General features: G+C 39.4%; 1 long non-coding RNA gene across 2 annotated transcripts; it reads right to left on the reverse strand.

Annotated features, from left to right (window-relative positions):
- On the reverse strand, positions 1 to 19,501 carry LOC107211190. 2 transcript variants are annotated; one of them, XR_001524104.3, is made up of 5 exons: positions 19,239 to 19,501; positions 15,682 to 15,746; positions 14,771 to 14,863; positions 13,700 to 13,784; positions 1 to 235 (listed from the first exon to the last, which is right to left on the reverse strand). It is a non-coding gene; the product is annotated as an uncharacterized LOC107211190 (long non-coding RNA). The 2 variants fall into 2 exon arrangements; XR_001524106.3 differs by lacking the exon at positions 14,771 to 14,863 and having other exon boundaries at positions 19,239 to 19,491.
- Between the last annotated feature and the right edge of the window lie 19 nt (positions 19,502 to 19,520).

Here is a 19,520-nt window from a genome sequence, read left to right on the forward strand (position 1 = left end):
TTTACAAGTTTATCTTTGATTTGAATCATTATATGTTTTAATTAAAAACATCTCCATTGTCTGAGTGCATGAAGGTCTATTGAACACAGTATCTATATTGGTAGAGCCAATATAGCTTGACCTACCATCTGTGTGTAGGGTAGATGGAGTACAACCAGAAAGCACATCAGAACAACACAGCTCAATATTTATTGGATTCCAAGTCAAATCCAGTTCCATTCTTGCACCAAATAGTCTGAAAAATGGAAATGAAAATGGCTTAATAACAAATTAAATGATGTATTATAAGGCAGAATATTTTACAAATATGAATCACCTGTGCTCAGGACTGACCTATTATCTTCACCTCTATTTAGATGAAATTTTTACTCTATTCACCCTGGGTTTTAATTCCTGTAGGAAGGTTTATAATAAAGAGCTGATCAATATAATACATTTATTTAGATATGCTGGTCATTAAGGAATAAGAGTGTTCTGAAGCTTACAATTTATATTATTCACATTTTATGTGGTCATAGTGGTCATCATGTGGTCATAAAAGCATGTTTCCTCATGATACCTATGAAATCAGCATTTGAGTGTCAAGATATTCTTAAATATACACAAGAAACACCAGATACATGTTCACCGAAATGACTGTAGAGCAGTAGGGATACACCTTTCACATTTCATGCCTCTGTTAGTGTTGGTGGACTGCCAAGACAAAACCAGTAAACCTATATTTTGTACTTTTAATCTGAAACTTTAAAAATAAACATTCAGTATATTTTAATGGAGTGTTTTGCACATTTCTAATTTCAATGCAAATAAACATGCTGGCTAACTAACACCTCACAACAACTCCAGGAGAGGGCAACACTGATGGACCAGCTGATTCCATCTGAATTCATGGATGGTCACATAGTGATTGTGTTAGGAGCAAAATGAGAGCATCTGTTCTGCCTCAGTGTTAGATAAGAGCCAAGAGCAATGCCTCCAGCAGAAGGAAAAAAGATTTCTTTGCCATTTGCCACATTTGTAAGAGAGTCAAGTTAAAACATCTCTTGGGTACACCAAAAGGGAGGGATTTTTGCCAGTTTTCTATGAATGAGACCCATTTAGGTCACAATTTCTGGAAATATTTAATAAGAGAATAATTTAATTGGATAATGTACCTATCCAAATGAAAAGAAGTGACCTACTTTCACTTTTATTTCAGGCCCCAAGGAAGGATCACACTGTTCTTCAACACTACACCTGGAGCAACAATCTTTTCTATTCTTGTACCTCCTCAGCAGGGAGGAAGCTGCAGATGCACAAGAACTTGGGAGGGGACTCAGTTGGGATGGCTGATCCAAATGGACCCAAGGGAACTCACGACACACGTCCTCAGGAAAGCATCCTCTGAAATACAGGTATAATATCGACATCTTTGTTGGCCACACAGGCTTCCTGTGACCCTGCCTGGAACTCCCTCTCTCTTGCCAGAAGCAGAGTTCATGGGCTCATCCAAGATGATCCCTGCTCATTGGCAGCTTTTCAGCAAGGAATCAGTGATGAGACAATTCCATAATCCCCAAATGCCTGTGACTAGGGACTAGGAACGCCATGCTGAAAGGCAAGTTCCTTTTAGGTACATCACATTCAGTTCTGGAAACAAAGGTACCCAAATCAGTCACTTTGGAAAATCATTTTCCCTGGACTTTTCAAAACCTGACTCCAGCTGCACATAGGGACTGACCTGAGCAGTTTGAGCTGAGAATTTCTTAATGGAGCACATGGAATGTAGAGCTAATGCCAGATTCTTTTGTATTCTGTGTGTGTGTTTGGGGAATCCCGGCAGTGTCTTTGCACAAGCACCTTCCCCAGTTCCCAGCTGCTGGGACCAGCAGCCACAGTCCTGCATAACCACTCACTTGGACATGAATTCTTCATAACTTTACCCTGTCTGATCCAAACAAGCAGTTTCTACAGTGTCCACTATAATCCAAATTAAAGAAAGCAAAAACTTACTCAAAGCAGTGAACAGCATTATTTAAGAGCTTCTCATCACCCTCCCTTAGTGTAGAGGAAGTATCCAGAGAAATCCTACACTCTTAGAAGACTCAGACCAGAAATCATAAGTTCATACAATGAATTTCTGCCTTTCTGATGATGATGTACAGATTGCAAAGCAGCTGCTTTTCCTAGGATAAATCTGCTCCCCCTGAAGACTTTCCTTTTTTTAAATAAATTTGCTGTTATTTTAACAAGGACAGAAAAAATCCTTCACTGTAAATTCTACAGAGGGAAATGAGAAAAGCTTATAAACATTTTTGAAGGATACATTAAGCAAATTAGATACATAGATCAGATTTCTGGAAAGAAAAAAGTGTTTGCTTCTCTTCATTTTTCATTCTCTTTTTACCCAGAGAGTTTTGATCATGACAAACTGAATCCAGTTGGCTCAGCAGAAAGAAATAAGTCATTAAGAATTTAAATCCTGAGGAAATTCTTCTGGCTTCAAAGACAGTATTATATGTATTGGCACTGAATGCTTTTGTATTGGCCATTATTTGTTTATCATTCAAAATTGCTAATTTTGATACATGTTAATCAGATTGCTTCGGACACATGGTAATCAGATCACCAGGTATTGTTCAGCAGGAAATTATGAAGGCACTCCAACTCCTGTGGTGGACCGGCTGTATCCAGCCACTGAGAAGAAAGGTCAAACTTACACTGACTTACCTCCTGGGGAAAAAAGATAATGGAAAGGGAGATTAAAGGCTGGTAAAAAAGTCTTCCTCAATACTCCCTCATACACCACCATGAGTGCTTGGACATTCAAGCCCAGATGCTGCCTTTATTCCCTTCAGCAAACACTGCTACAGCCCCAGAGGAAGCTGCATAATATTTTATATGTATAACTCAAAGAAGGAAATTGATTAATGAGGTCTAGAGGAATGTGTAGATTTTTTACCCTCAGAACTCAGTCCTTCTTCTGGATTGACTTCTGTGCATTGATTTTTTTTCTGTGCAATCAATTTAATTTTAGAATGCTTCTGGCAGTTATTTTGTTGCTATGGGAGCTTCCATAGTTTCTTTAAGCTATACTGATGTGCTGTTATCTCACTATTCAGGTCCACCTGATAAATCCACAACACTGAAATCACCTTGCTCCAAATGTTTTCATTTCTCCCACTTTCTTTTCCTGTCCCTTTGTAGCAGCACTATAAAAACCTCCCATACACAGTGGGCTTAATACATTCTGAACTTTATTTACTGAATTTTTCTTTACTTTTGTTTTTCCCCTAATATATTAGGGGTATAATTAAAACTATTCTTTCAGTCTTTTTATGCTACTGACTTCCTTCAACAACACTTTTTACTCTGGCAATTTTTAAATTATTCTGTCAAAACCTGCTTGAAAGATCCTTTTTCAATTGTCCTACCTTCGTTCTCCAAAACCTTTCCTAATATACCCCTACCTTATTTTCAGGTCATACTCTCAATTTATGTGCTCCTAGAGCTGATCTGCAGTTTGCTCATACTGAACTGCTCAGCAAGCTCCACTGTTCACCTCTGCAGCCTGCTGTTTCCTTCTTTATGTTTATCATGAACAGAGAGGATTCTTAAAAAATTCTTTAATGGAATATTCTCAAACATTTACTTAAAATTCTCCCATGTGGCTTTAAAAAACAGCCAGTCTATATAGTTGCTGCTGTTGCACCCTCATCACTACATATTGTGCTGATATTTCTTTTCACATCATCCTCTGTTGCTTCCCACTTTGAAGAAGAACTTCGGAGTGGTCATGAGTTTACAGTATTGACAATTCATGTGTGGACCTTCTGAAGCCACCAGAAACACAGCAAATGTATCTGCATTTCCCTGTGGCTAGTTGAATTGCACGGCCATTCACTGAATTATCATCCTTCAATTGCCATATCCCACTTCAGAGCCTTAGGAAGAATTTAATCAGTCTTTCCCACTGAGGCATCAACATCAATGAAATTGCAAAAGCAAATGCTAAAGAATAAAAGGTCAAGTCAGCTAAAGATGACTCACAGACATAGGAAGGGGAATGATAATCCTTGCTTAGGAATTGTCAGTGTATCTCCCTTTCTGCCAGCAGCAATATTTTAGGCCCTTCTTCAAAAAGGGTGCCCTGAGTATGAAAATCTTCCTGCTATTCTGAATGTCTTGGACATGAATTGAATGCCTGTTGGAGCAGTTCCTCGCACGCACAGAACCAGACACTGCACTACAACCACAGGCACATGAGACTGTCTGGCTCACTGCACACTGTTGATCCAACACAGAATAGACACCCTAAAGGTTTCTGGAAACATCATGAGACAGCCACTATTTTTAACCTAGTTACATCCATTCCTCTATGCAGTTACCAGTGCAGCCAGGAAGAGTAAAAGATGAGTATCTCAGTATCCCCTCAAAATAAACAGCCTATTAAAATATAATTATAATTTGGAATTATGAAGCCATACAATCAGCTTCTGTTCAACTTTGGGATAAAAAGTAGTATCAGTTTGATTACTGCCAAAATGCAGAGGTCAATGGCTAGGGTTGCCATGCCAACTTAAAGAGCACTAGCTGCAGAAATGTGCAAGAATAAATTGGTGGATACTTCTGAAGAATCTGGCAGATTGAAATTTTTCTGCTCTTGCATGATTTTCTTAATTTCATAGATAATAGAACTGCTGATTTTAATTTAACAAGCAGCAGTTTGTGTGCTGAATTGAATGTTGTGTAGTCTTTTCCTAGTGCCCATTCAGGTAAGCACCTGTCCAGGGCAGCTGTGGGTCATTGCAGGCAGTGTAGGGTTAGAGACAGAGCAGAACTGAGTGCAGAGCAAGCGAGAGAAAATCAAGTTACTCAACTTCCAACGTTTAAAATGAAAATACCAGTATTGTGTTACTGTGGTAATACTTAAATTCCTCATTATTTTCATCTTACTTTAAGTTCAGTTTCTTGCAGTCAGGTCATTCCAATAACATTTATCTCAGCATTTCTATTCCAGTAGCCTCCTATTTTAGAGGTTTTACAACCCCCCACCTATAAAAATGTACTTTGGACTCACAGTCTCATTTTCTTGGTATTACTTATATACTTACAAATATAGCACAAATTTTATTTTACCCCAATTCCACATTAGTTCACAGGTAAGAAAAGCAGAAGTCTTCAGGATGGCATTGAAACACTATTGGTTGTATAGAGAGGAAAAAACAAGACACAAAAAAGAGAAATAAAAAAGATAATAATACCAAATAGGATGGAACAGACAAATAAATAAGTGGAAAGGGAAAATCTAGCAAATGAAATTTTGTTCTTTACAATTTCAAAAGTGTTTTCTTTTCCAACCATTCAGCAGTCTGCCCAATATCCCCAAGCAATAAGGATCCCCAAGATCTTTATTCCCCAGGGTAGAAGAGAGGACTTTAGGAACAGCTTTAGGAACAGTGTGAGACATCCAGCACTGAACTGGTGGCATGCTTGGTTCCCAGCCCTTGCCATGCATTCAGTGCAGAGTGCACAGAACTCAGGGCAAAGTGCAAGGGGAGAAGGCTTTCCAGAGGGAGATGCATCCCACTGCCCGGAGGGCAATGAGGCTTCATACTTTAGCTTTCTATCTGGCAAAGGCTTTGACCCACTGACAGTCTGCGATATTATGTCACTGAGGATGCCCTAAAATGCCCTGTTCTGCTGCTTCCATCTGAAAAGACATTCAATCTAAACTAAGTCCAAACACTACACATTTTCTGAAATCTGTCCTTTTCTTATGTAGATATCAAATTATGAGAAAAAATAATCTTGCTTGTCATCATATGGAAGATAGTGTGTCTGCATTGTTCCACTACCTAGATTATTTTGGAATAAAGTGCTTAAGAACTATACAAATAATTTGAATTGGCTGTGCAGGAAAATCCAGACTACTGGGTAGAAGTGACAAGAAACAATTATTTACATAAAGAGAAAGACAGATTTAAAAGTCTGAATTTAAAGCTCCTGAGTTGGCTTTTCTTCTTTGGCTTATCAGGATGAAGAGGTTCCAGAAGTGTCTGAAGTGGCCTTGTGGCATTTCCTGGGCTGGTACAGACCCTTTATAATGGTTTTACTTCTCTTTGGTCTTCACATCTCCAATCAGATGCACGTTTCAGGGAAAAGGGAAAGCACTTCCACACTCTGCTCAGTGCAGAGAGGATAAATAAAAGAGGCAGCCTGGAAAGCATTTTGAAAACTGACAGTTCAAAAGAGAGCCAGGATGTTCAAAGCTGTAGAGTCATAAATTAATCATTTTTCACCCAGCACATAAGTGCTATATTTTTACTGTTTCTTCATTTGATGTCAGCAGTCTACCATATCTGTGAGGCACAGCAGCACACAAGTTCATTCCCCATGATAGTAATCTGACACTATTCACTTTGAATCCTATTGCACATTTTAGAAATATACAAATTTCACAGTTTCTTTGTGTTTCCATTTTGTTTGAACAACTGTGGTGAAAAGAAAATAGTAAGTTGTATTTCCCTCCCCTCTACAAAATACTAATCTTGGTTTTTAACTTTCTTTTTCCTGCATATGTTGCTGTTTGCTTTCCTGATTTTGCAAGCATTCAGACCTGTTATGCTGTAGGTATGCGTTTCTTATAGAGCAAATTACTTTCCATAGCTTCTCTCTCACTATTTTAGTAGCATATGAGAGAGGTCAGTGTTATTTTTATGCTTTTTGTTAGAGAGGAAAAATAACTTGCTTTCACAACACTAAAAAGGGCAATGACTGGGACAATTTTATCGTATTCTTCTACTTGAGGCCAAACAACTGGAATCTTGTGTCTGATGTCATACAGAAGAGGGATATGTTCTGGTGTAGAATTATATTGCAGTGGGGTGGATTTCTAGAAGATTTGAGCACACAGAGATCTCAGTAGCTGCCTGGGGAGCTAAGAGAGCTCAGCAGCTCCAAAAATGAAGAGGCTTGGGGTCTGTAGAATTATACAGAACCATTGCATTTGTATTCAATCAAGCCATTTCATTCATATGAATGTGTGCAATAATACTTAACTGAGGGCTCTACACTATCACCTGAATCTAAGTCTTAAGTTAGCAAATCCATCTTTGAAGTCTATGTTAGAATGTTGTGGGGTTGTTTGGAGTTTTTTGGTTTGTTTTTTTTTTGTTTGTTTTTAAACCTAGCTGACATGTGACATATCTAAGAGAAGCACTAGAAAATAGTGTTTATCTATTTATTAATAATATGCATACAAAGAATTATTTATGCAATTGGCCATTCTAATTTGTAACTGTGGAAAAGTCTGACCTCCTTCCCACATAATTCTAATTCACTCTTCATACTTCTAACAACCATGGCATCAGTCTCCTTCTAAATTAAAATGCATGCATTTCTCATTAAGTTACTGCTGTTGAATCTTTCCATGTTTAATCACAGATAGAAGTCATTAGCTGAGTTGCTTAACCTAGCAAAGCAAAAGTCTGAATAAACTAACACATGGTATATAAATACAAAGAGATTCATTATTCATTTAAACATTTTCTATATCAAGTAATATCATGGAGCTACAGTCCCATTTCCCAGAAAAATCAGAGATCCTGTAGTAATCTTTTCTGTCTAGTCTAGAGAGATTAACAGTTAATTAGAACATGAATGTTTGATTAACATTTTCTTAAACTCTTGTTAAAAAGCCAAGTTGTCAACTAGCTAACACGGCTGTGAGTTTAGCACATTTAAAAAAAAAACGGGGGGAAAGTGTTATAGTAATCTGTGTCTTCAAGAGATTTTAATGTGCCCCTATAAACTGTGCTGCTGCAACCTATTTTTAGGTAAAAATTTAAGACCTAGAACATTCAATAAATCTCAAAGACTGTGAATCATATATATATATATACATATATACATATATGTATATATACACATATACATATATATATATGTAGGATGCCTGCCTCTAGAGAGGTCAGCAGGAGTCAAGCCAGAACCTTTAACAGGGGTATTGGAGGCTTCTCCCCCCACAGGCAGAACAAAGTGCATTCTGTTACCGTCCCTCCAGACACAGGAGACTCAGAATGTACCTGGAGGGTCATAAAGTGTGCACCTATCCTGTAGCTTAATTCCACCTAATGATTATGGCCAAGGGCTTGTCACTGTTGAAGACATGACTTGGTCTGTTTTGAAAACAGATTTGCACAGATCACACACACCTGGTAAGTGGGGGTACTCTCCCAGTTCCCAGACCATGGTAGTGGTGGATCCCAAAGGGAACTCCAGTCACTGCACATAATCCTCTGGGTGATGTTTTCTCCTCTCACATCTTTTCATTTTGCGTCTGTCCCCACTCCAGACTCTCATGATGCAAACATGGCTGGAATATAGCTGAGTTATTTCAAGTTTCTGTAGGAGCAAATCACTAAAGTTTTTTCACAGAGAAGCCTGGATACCTTTAACACTTGGCACAAGGTAGATAGAGGCAAGCTTGCTGTTATAGGACATGGAAATTGGAAATTTCTGTTAAATTAGTTTATGTAGAAAACCCAGATATCATCTGTACTTGAATGGGTCACAACATACACAGTCTTCCATGCTGTGAGGAGAAAAGAGCATTTGAAGAGCTTTTGAAGAGTTCTGCCAGCATTGCTTTGCAAAGCTGTGATGATTCCAGCCATTGGTACAGTTCATGTGACTCCTTTAGCTCACAAAAGAACTGTTCATAAAGAACACATCAACAGCAGAAAATGCGGGTGTTGTAGAAGGTATTTTCCAGAAGACACGGATCTTTGTGAGGGAACACCAATTGAAAAGCCTAACAAAAATTCCCATTTATAATAATAAGGTTGCTGATTGAATTTTAAAGCTGTGCACTAAGCTGATTCAGCAACAACCAAGAAAGCTGAGCCAAGAAGGATTTAAGCTGCCAAGTTCTTGATCTCTAATTCTGCTGTTAAGTGTATCTAGTAATTTGGTGTCCTAATTACAGCTCTTTCCCTTTTTTTAATAGGCACTCCTCTGCATATTGGAAGGAAGACATGAAGCAAAAACTGTGAGGAAGTGCAAATGTAGTATCTACAAAGAGTGTAAGTGCCTTAGGTGCATTGGCATGACAAAGCCCCTTTAGAATTTACTTGGATATTAAAAGAGGACGAAAAAAAACACATTTAGAACACAATTATGTTTAGTCTGCCCTGAAAGGTGTGCAACAGAGTAGGAGCAAGCTTCCTCCTACAAAAGAGTTTCATTTTCACAAAAAAAAAAAAGAAAAAAAAGAAGCTAGTTGAAACATTTGATGTTTCAACCGTGTATAGTTTCTGTGTACACCAGACTAGGATGGCTGGCTGCATAGTAAATGTAGCTAAGTGTTTCAAGCTGACTCATCCATGCTGCTAAGGAATCTCTTTGTTGTACCTTTACTTAAACACAGCTCCAAGGTTTCTGTTGGCAGCTGGGATTCAGAAAGCACTGCATATGCCATCTGAAGAAGCATCGTGTTTAGCATCTCTAACTGAACAAAACTGGGCCACAAGCAGTGACCTGGACAGTGCAGAACTGAATAAAAAACCTACTGCTGCTCAGTCAAACAAGCTTTGAATTCTTTCTACTATTCGCACAGCCACCATTACCTTAGCCTCACAAAGTCAGAGCAAAGTTTTTGGTTAAGGCAAAGGAAAAAGGAGGGGGGAAGAAAGACAGAAAGAAAAAACAGGTTTAAATATGGTTTTCACTGTAATAGCCTCTCATGACTTCCACTCATGGATTTTCCTGTTCAGTACAGTAATATGAGTGTGGGCCTTGGTTTCTGTCACTGGATGCTGCTGTGTAGACAGTGACAGGTGGTGGTGTTTATTTTTTATTAGAGTATGTACTATGTAATCAGAATACAAATGTAGATTTGGGGTTGCTTCAGTGGAAGGATAGGTTTGGAGGAAAGCAGAAGACAAAATTCAAATCTCTAAAACTGCATACATGGCCAATAGTAATCTAATACAATAGTAAAGGGGATTCTACGAGAACACATGAAAAGCTTTCACAATCTTGCTGTTAATCTTCTAAAAATGTGAAAATCTCTGTTTTATTTTAAAACAGTGCAGGCAAACATTCCTCTTTTATCACCCTTCTGCCATGCACAAAATTTCATGCAAGGAAAGAAGCCAGCTTATTTGAGGTAACACAACCAGCCTACACTGGAACAAAAGTGTTTCTGCCAGGTCTGCAGAGATGGGAACTAAAGTAAAGAAAAGGAACTCTGGCTACACACTGACACTCCAGCAAACAGAAGTAACTATTACTACATAAAATAGAAATATGAGATCAAAATAATCACACTAGTCACATCCCTATCCAGATATCTGATAACAAGGTCCAAGAGAAGTCACACACCACATAAAGCTAAACTGTTCACAGTGATAACTGTGAACAGATCTAAATTGTGCCCTAGTAATACCTTTCATGTTTGAATACCTACATGTTTTCTTAATTTTTCTGTTAAAAAAAAGAAGTGTACCTAAATCTGGAAGACTATTCCCATAATCCCTTCATGTCTGATATCCTATATGCCACCTGAAGCTACAGTCTTTCCATACAGTGCTTCAACAACAAGTAAAATTGTGAGGAACAATGTTTGGAAAAATCCCCACAAGTTTCTGGGGTGATACTGACATTGCCTCCCAGTGCTCTATATTCTCCTTTAGCTTTTAAAGCATTTTTCTTGTCCTTCAGATATTCTGATCTCTGTTTTTCTTGCTAATATTATTGCCATAGAGTCCTTGACTCTTTAGAAGAGTAAACGAATTAAGGGAGTTGCCCTGTGTTCATACATGTTACTTAACTGCTCTCCTATCAGCAGCATTCACTGTAAGTCCTGTTACTCAGTTTGCCATATCCCACAAGTCCCAATACAGCACGTTGTCCTTGCCAGCACTCACCCAGTGCCATGGCCAGCTGCCAAAATGGGAAGAGCTATAGTGTCTAACTCTGGACAGTGTAGGCTATCTAGAATATCCATCATTAGTATAGCTGCAATAATGAGTCATAGCAGAGAAGCTTCACAGGAAACTCCAGTAGATATGAGATTCTTCAAAAAACAAAGAGGTTTCTAAAATGGAGAGCAGGTATTCAGAGGGAGGTGTAAGAGCATCTAGACAATAGATAGGGAAAGAAAAGAATGTCTCATTCTATTTTAAGGATTATATATTTTCCCACATAGCACAGTGAATCTGATTTCTTACAGCAATTAATATAAGCTTCAAAGAATATGCACTTCCAGTTCTGGAATTCTGAAATGCAGTGGAAGGAAAAAACTGAAATATTTCCTACAAAAGTTGCCTTGCAGGGAGTAACTGCTGACGGAAGACCTCACCATAAGGAATACCATATAGATTTTCTTTTACAGAAAAGTGCAGTGCTGTTTCGAAGCCCTGTACATTCACCCTGGGGAATCTGCAGAGCACTTTGTACTGTAAGAAAGATATCTTGTCATTAATGACTAATGACTAGTGGGTAATCATGCAGCAGAGTCTCTTTATCTGACAGGGCTGCACACATGGATGACTTGCAGCACAATTACCCTACTGTGGTTGCTAGGTGGCAAAAGTAGTGCCGAGAAAACCTCTGATTCTGACAGCATCTGTAAACTGTTTTGTAGGAACAGCTTTACCACCATATAAATTCTGTAACAAAGGATTTTCTAAACTAGAGCTATTCCAAACAAAAGCACCACAAAAATCACATTTATACTGAACTTTTGACATATACAACTGAACCCACATTTCTCAGGATAAAAATTTATAAAAACAGAATTTTCTAAAAGCTAAGTCAACAAAACAGCTAGATCACTAGAGAAAAGGCTGTTCTGATCCTTCCACAGTTTACTGGCACTCAAAACTCTGCCCTCCCAGGACAGACTTGACACTGCTCAAATAAGCATTGCAGCTAATGAAACAAGGATGTAAAATTTTACTTGCAAAATAGTCAAGCACCAATGCCAGCTTCTTGTGCACTGCTCACAATGTAGATTTAACACCTTGGTCTTCAAACACCCCCATCCTTAAGGATTTGCATATGTTGGTAGCTCCCTAGATTCACACCCTAAACTCTCTGACCCTTGCAGCTTTGTGGCCTTCTTTCAGGAAGTGTGCTCCTCACATAGTGACCAGTGCATCCTCTACCACTTCAAATTTCCATTTCATACCCTCTTCATCTCTGCTTCCCCTGTCTAAACTGGTCACAGAATGCTACGAACAATTAAAATGTAGCAAAAAGCACATACTCTGACATTTAGGATTTGACACAGAATAATCCAGCTATAGTAGCAAATTCAGCCCAAATTATGTCCAGCTGTAGATACTCAGACAGAAAGTACACCTAATCCTAATAAAGAGAAAAAAAATCTTTGACACTTAAAACAATGGAAGTAAAAGGAAAAAGGGAAAGTTACATAAAGTTGCAGGAATCTGAAGGAGAGTGAAGGCCTTTGAACAAACACTATCAGAACAGATTATGGCTGAGTTTGTAGTATAGTGAGTAATTTCTGGTATTCAGGAAATTAATCTGAAGATCTTAATTGCAACTCAAACAATTACTCATAATCAGACTGCTGTAATAGTCTTCCCTACCAGTAGATAAAACAGCTCCTTCAAGTATTTTATATTGCCTCTGTTGAATGTCCTGATTACTCTGGTGCAATATTACTATGCAGGGTTTCACAGATTGTGTTTACTCCCAGGAAAACAGGAGTAAACAACTATATCCAGGCAAAATTTACCAGGAAACTTGTAGAAAAAAAATTACGACCAGAGTTATCAAGAGACTAGATGAAGCTGTCTGAATTGATTTGTCAGTTTGGGCTTAGGTTTTTAGATTATTTCCATCTTCCCTTTTTACATCACTGAAACCCCTATTTTGTCTCTAAACCACCCCTAGCTTCTCTCCTAACACCAGGCAGTTAGTCCTAAAGTGGAGTAGCAAATGTTTCATTAGATTTCTATTCTGGGTAGGTATCAGCCATGTAGTGTTTTCTGGTTTCCCCAAGAGCTGACACTTCCAGTTTGAACTGTTCACTGTGATTTGTTTTCAGAAGTGCTCCTAAAATTCAAAGCTAAGTCAGGCAAATTGGCACAAATGTTGAGATAACAAGGGATTTATTTTTCTCTTTGTTATAGTAAGGAAGGTTCAAACTAGGCTTTATCTGGAGAGATGTTTCACTGCAGTGCAATCGGTCACAGTCAATGCAATGCACTGGGGGACACTTTGATTTGTATCATTGCTCTTTCACTGTTTCAAAAAGCACTTGCTGTAAAAAGTAGGACTACGGTGATCAAGTCTAATAAGTCTCTTAAGAAGTTACTCATTTGACTACTCCGTCTCAAAACAATCCTACTCCAATTTGAATGTCTACTTCTACGTGAACATAGCTCAAATACACTGTAAAGCATATGGACCAAATTCAACTCTGTACACTGAAGAGGTAAAAAAAAAAGTGTAAACACAAATTTGCAATCTAAACAGTTTTTCTTTAGGTTCCCCCACCTAACACATCCAATACATGTCTTGAAGACAGGAAATATGGCTCAAATAAGGGAAGCAGTAAACAAGGAGAGGGCTAAAAATCTGGTAGATGTTCAAAGCCATTTTTTGTTTATTTGATCAAATTCACTTAAAATTGTAAACTTGAAAAAGAAAGCTTCAGTTCCAGTGTACAGGATGGAGTACTTACTTATCCATATCTCCGAATCAGCCAAGATCTAACAAGATCCATACATAAACGCTGAAGACTCCTTTACAGGTGGATTTTTTAATACCTGGAAGAAAGAGTTTACTTAATAAAATTAGTTCATGTGACCAACTCTTCCAGAAAGTTGTTAAATCACTCCATTTTACATGAAAAGTTTCTTCATTAATTAAAGAAAATGAAAAGCCCAACCACACACATACTGGTTAGCAATGTCATCTTTTAAGACAATTTGTATATTTTGGTCCCTGCCCCTCCGGACTATCTGCAGACTATGAAAGCATAGTTGCTAAGCCTGTGTTTATCTAGTCTTCCATTTTTGCAGTCCTTCAGCTTCCTACTAAGAAGCCAGTCAGAAGCTGATTGCAGACTATTTGTCCTAAAAAAAGAGACTGCATTTTTGCCACAGGCAAAGCATATTCTGGGCCACACTAGATGACAGAAGAAAATAAGAGCACGCTAGGTTCATCCAGAGTAGGAAAAGGCTGTTACACACAGGAACACAAAATATGTGGGATTTTATCCACGGATGAGAGAGGGAGTGAAAAAAAAACTTTTTTGCCTCTGTTCCCAGTCTTGCAACAGGGAACAGCTTTGTTGTAAATCTCTTTGTGGCAAAGTTAAATTGAAGGAAATGCTGAGCCACTCTAACAAATGTGCTTTCCAAATGTATATCAAGGAATCTATTTTTCAGCATAAAAGAGTTACCTCTAGTGCCAAGCAAACACTGTTCCTGTAAGTGGAGTTTGCTACACTGCCAGATCTTTCAACTAGGAAACCATCACCTCTCCTGTCTGCTACTGATTGGGCCTGCAGCCTAATTACAGAGCAACATTTGAATTTGCTAAAACCTGTCTGGTGTCAAGTTTAAAATAACATGTTTTAAAATGACTGTTGGATGCTAATTAATAACCTGTAAGGATGGGGAACTGCACCCAGATCCACAGAGTAAGCCTGCGATGCTGGCACTTTCTTCAGATGTTTTTTCTCAGAAGGCTTCACAACCGTGGCAGAGAGCTTTAGAAATAACTGCTGCACAAAGGAAATGCTTTGTACCTTGTTCATCAGCTTTCAGGTACAAAATCAGCCTCCAAAGCATGAGACAAAGATGTTCAACACAGCAAATTCATCTTCTTCCATATTTTGAAGCTGTGGAAGTGAATAGGAGATAGCTGCAGCTATCTCCTAGTATTGCAGCAAAATAAAGATTATACTTTTCATTGTGAATATGATATATAGCACTGTTTTCACCTTTTATCATCTATGGCGTTACATATAAAAGCTGTCTTTTCAGGGCAGAATGCAAGGCATCCAGGCAGAACCACCTCTTGTCCCAGTTTACGTTCTATGCCAAAAAAGGGCTACAGCCTTCAGAATCCTAAATTAAAGCTTACACTCAAATGGGTTTTAAACAATCAATTTTCCCTAGCCTGGATTCACAGTCTCTCATCATGAAGCACCACTTACAGCACTAATCAGAATTACAGAATGCATCTTTCAATTATGCTGTCATATAAAAACTATCTTTTGAGGATTTTCTTTTAAATAGGTGTGGTGGGTATTCCTAGCACTAATGCAGAAGTGGATTGATTCTACTATTCAGATATACAGTGCGTCTATTCTTACACTAATCTTAAAAGTGCTTTTACATTTCATGAGTCACACCCATAATTACAAATAGCTGAGTACAAAACCCAACCGACACTTTCTTAAGCAGAAGGCTAAGGAAAGCTGGTAGGGTTCCACAACAGAAGAATGCAAGAAAAGCTTTGAGGACATGTACAGCATGCTCCGGTAGAGGAAGCAAATCCTCGTTTAGTATTACCCTGAGGTTTTGCAAAACTTAAAAAAATTTAAACTTTGACCTGTACAAACTCTTCATATACTTTCATTTTCTTTTCATGCACAGAGCTGGATTAATAATTTCTCATGCTTTTTTTTCCAAGTGAAATAAGAAAACATAAAACCTGCTCAAGTTGCTGGAGAAGGTCAACTTGGTCCCATTTTCTCTGTGTATGTGCTCTCCAATGACCTGTAAGCAAAGGTGCAAGATATCATTTAGACCTCCTCAAACAGACAGCAGCAGTTTGTCCTCTTTATTAATCCCCCTCTAGACCTACAAAAGTGTTCTGTGTGGTCTCTTTCCCTGATAAACTTTCTAGAGGGCACAATGGCTACCAAACACATTTGGCACCAAGGAGTGCTACAGAACAACATATGTTCTGTAATGGAACATATTATAGGTGTAATATGCATCTGCTGCATATTCGCTGTCCTTCCAAGTGCAAATGGATGGAGCACATGGTTTATTTTACTGGTCACCATTTTGGAAGTAACACAACATATGCCCCTAATTAAAGGAACAAATATTGACAATAATTGTTCAAAATTTAAGCATAATGAATATACAAAGAATATACTTAGAGGGCGCAGGATATAACTGACAGAAGGAAACCCCAAAAATAAGTACTTTTAAAATAGCCATGTTAGCAGACACAAGTGTGTGATGTGAATTTACAACAACGGAAACAATTTATTTCTAACAAAAAAAAATAAATACAGACATATCTTAATCTGGTCATTTATTTCTCTGACAGTGGTATAGTCCCTGAAGACAAACAAAATAATCTCTGTAATTAGTAACACTTAAAATCAAAACTGCTGGAAACTATGCTTGGGTCAGAATAGCTCCAGGAGAGAGCCAGATGACTGTGACAATGGCAACTACAACTGCCCCCAGAATTCTTCTGTGGATAAATCCCAGTGAAACCTTATAAGCACATATAATGGTTTACTCTTGAGTGCTTGTGATATGAAAACATCAAAGCAGAAGTGTGTGCTTTAAACCATAGTATACATTTGGAAAATTGTCAAATCTGTTAATGTAAATTATGAATATTGAAGAAGAAATTTTATTGATAACCTTGTAATTATTTTCCAAGGAAAAGTACCTCCTGCAGTAGCATGTTGCATGTTCACAGTTGTACATTACTTGTGCACAACTAAGGAGCAGCAGTAAATAAATAAATAAGAGAAAACTCTTATTTTTTCATCCTTAGCACAGCTGAAAACCATATTACTCAATGGCCTTAACTGAGTATGCTTCAGCAGCTCCTGGTGAAGAACACATGGGGTTCTTTGCTCCCCATGGGTGGATCAGAGATCATTACACCCTTGCCCCTGCTAAAACCCTTAAGGGTTAACTGGGGATGGGTGAAGGTGGGAAAGTAAGAGGAGCTTTTAAGTGATTTTGAAGAATTAACAGCTCTGTACTTTCTTCACAGCAGGCTAGAAATTTCCCTTCCAAGTCTGTGCAGAGCAACCAGCCCATTTACAAAGATAAGAAACTGATGTGAATGAACCTGCTTTGTTCTCTTTGCCATATACTAAATATGAGATGCAAAATGTCTATTAAAACTTTCTCAAAGGCAAAAAGTTTTCAAATTATACCAAAAGAGAATTCCATTCTTCACTTAAGATAAGATTATTGCAGCTATTACTGGATGGCTTTCACCAGTCAGCTTTGTTGTAATTGCATTCATGGTTTTTGTACAAAAGGGCATGACCCTTCTCACTGAAATGGATTGGGACACTTGGAGTGGAGACTCCATCCATGGTTATGTAAGTAAAACAGGCATCTCTGGAGAGATTAAAGTGTCAAAATGAGATTTAGACATCTTATTAAAGTACTGGCCCAAAGGCTACCTCTGCATCTGCTCAGCTGACAGAAGGTTACTGCCATGGCCAGTACTTTGCCAGACAATCCAGACCATTAGTTACCAACAGTGAAAGAAACCCAGTATCTGTGCTTATTCCTCCCCTTCTTTCAAGAAAGATTATGAGCTTTTAAGGTTTAGTAGTGTTTTATCATCTTTTCTATGGTGGTTGATGCATACAGACAGTAGAAACTGATCCTGCACTACACTTATTAGATCCAAAGCTTAAACAGTTAATCTTACATTAAACAATGACTTTTATAAAAAATATTCTTAACTGGCTGTGGTATCTCAGATATTCCATTACACCATACATTTTTGATTAAACAAGCTGCAGGATGGTGTGCTTGGGGCAGTGTATACCACGAAACAGCTGCTCTGCTAATGCTGCAAACTGGCTAGATAAGATTTGGGAGCAGTCCAGAGTTATCTGTCATCTTAGGAAGGTCTCCTGACACACCTACATATATGAAGGGGGCAGTATAGTTCCCAGGTAAAAGATAACCTGTGTCTGGATGGCTCAGAGTGTAAGTAGAGTAGGTGAGGCATCCATGTGGGTACTGGGCCATATTTAGCTATCCACTGAAAGAGAATAGAAAGAGACCATGCACGTTTTTTCATACTTATGGTGGACACTGCATCTGTGGAAGGAAATATTAGTTTTACTCAATAGAAAATTTTAGTGTTGTGTTGGTTTTGGTTAGAATAGAGAAAGTTTTCCTCGTAGTAGCTACTGTAGGACTATGTTTTGGATCTTCCTTGAAAGCAGGGTTCATAATTAAAAGTGAATAACAAAATAGTCATTTGATTCTCTCCCCCATCCTGCAAATGGGCAGCTTGTTCACTGACTGGGGGTAAATCACCAGATAAACTGTGTTGTAAAACAAGTTTTTCTCTAAGTCATGGTGACTTCCAAACTTAATCTTCTGTCACAGTCTATTCCCTGAAAACTAATTTTGCCAGACTTCAGATGAACCTAAAATAAGTTGGAATCTGTGTTACCAGTAACTATACCTCATCAGAGGAGTCGCAATATTCTTTTTTACACCAGTGATGACTAACTTCAGCCGACAGGTGACAAACCCCTGTATTGGGCTATTTCCTAACTGCAGCACCATGGCATGAATTACCAAATATAATGGGTATACTGGGAATGAGACTTCACTGCAGGTTTGAGGCAGACACCCGCAGGCGCTGTCTGCTCGGGGCCACGGACGGAGGGGCCCGTTAGGGCCGTCAGAGCTAACTAACACTGTGGCGGCTCAGGCGTGGCCTCCGCTAACGGCGCCCTTGTCCTGTTGCCGCCCGGTGAACCGATAAGGCGCTTCTTGCGGGGTCACGGAGGTGTCCGAGGGGTTTTATCCCAGCGGGGCTGGGGAGGAGAGCGCTGGAGCTGGGTCAGCGATGTCCAACACCCTCACCCCGTGGCGGGGGCGGCTGTGCCCTCACGCGCTCGCCTGGACTCCTCTCGGGGCCCAGGGCTGAGGGCGGAGCCGGCGAGGGGAAGGAGCGCGGCCCTTCAAAGGAGCCCTTCAGTACAGCCTCGGCTTCCGCGATCCGCCAAGCAGCGTCTGGAAAACGTGTCCTATGGAAAGTGGCTGAGGGAGCTGGGTTTGTTTAGTCCTAACGAGGCTCATGATGGACCTCATCACTCTCTACAACTGTCTGAAAGAAGGTGGTAGTGGGCTGGGGGCCGCTGTCCTCTGCCGTACCCACAGTGAAGGGACCAGAGGAAAAGGCTTTAAGCTGAGACGGGGGCTGTTCGGCTAGTCGGCAATGGAATAGGGAGGTGGTGGCGGTGACACTACCTCTGGTGGTGGTTAGGAGGAAGAGGCGTCTAGATGTGGCTCTGGCTGATGTGGTTTAGAGGTGATTGTGATGGTGCTAGGTTGACGGCTCGACTGGACGGTATTAAAGATCTCCTCCAACCTCAGTGATTCCACTATTCCATGCTTCTATGATTCTCTGGCTCCGTGATTTTGCTCTGTGATTCCGTTCTCACCCCTCGCGGGGCGGGACCCACCGTGGCAGTCACGGGAAGGGAGGGAAGGGCCGCGGGGGCCCCGCCCGTCAGCTGTTGCTGCCCGGGC

Source organism: Parus major, chromosome 14 (genome assembly GCF_001522545.3).
Source record: "Parus major isolate Abel chromosome 14, Parus_major1.1, whole genome shotgun sequence".
In the NCBI taxonomy this organism is placed as follows: Eukaryota; Metazoa; Chordata; class Aves; order Passeriformes; family Paridae; genus Parus; species Parus major.